Here is a 398-nt window from a genome sequence, read left to right on the forward strand (position 1 = left end):
ATCAACTCACTACAATCTGGCCTACAAAGTATCATGGGCCAAGGTCATTCCTCAGTGTCCTCATCTTTTACAAATGGGGGTAATAACAGTACCTATTTCCTAGGATTGTGAGGATTAAGTAGGTTATTAAATATAAAGCGCTTAGGGTAATGCCTGACACATCCTAAGCACTGTTAACTATTATAATCATTATTTCTTAATTACACAGCTGCAAGAGTGTTAAGGATAAGAGAATTGAGAGAGTGCCAACCTCACGGTTTTGTCCAAGTAAACAACAGATACAGCTGTTGGAAACTGAGTTTTAAAAACACATTCCAGGCCAGGTGCGGTGGCTCACGCCTGTAATCCTAGCACTCTGGGAGGCCAAGGCAGGCGGATTGTTTGAGCTCAGGAGTTGG

Source organism: Propithecus coquereli, unplaced genomic scaffold (assembly GCF_000956105.1).
Source record: "Propithecus coquereli isolate 6110/MARCELLA unplaced genomic scaffold, Pcoq_1.0 Scaffold75, whole genome shotgun sequence".
Lineage (NCBI taxonomy): Eukaryota > Metazoa > Chordata > Mammalia > Primates > Indriidae > Propithecus > Propithecus coquereli.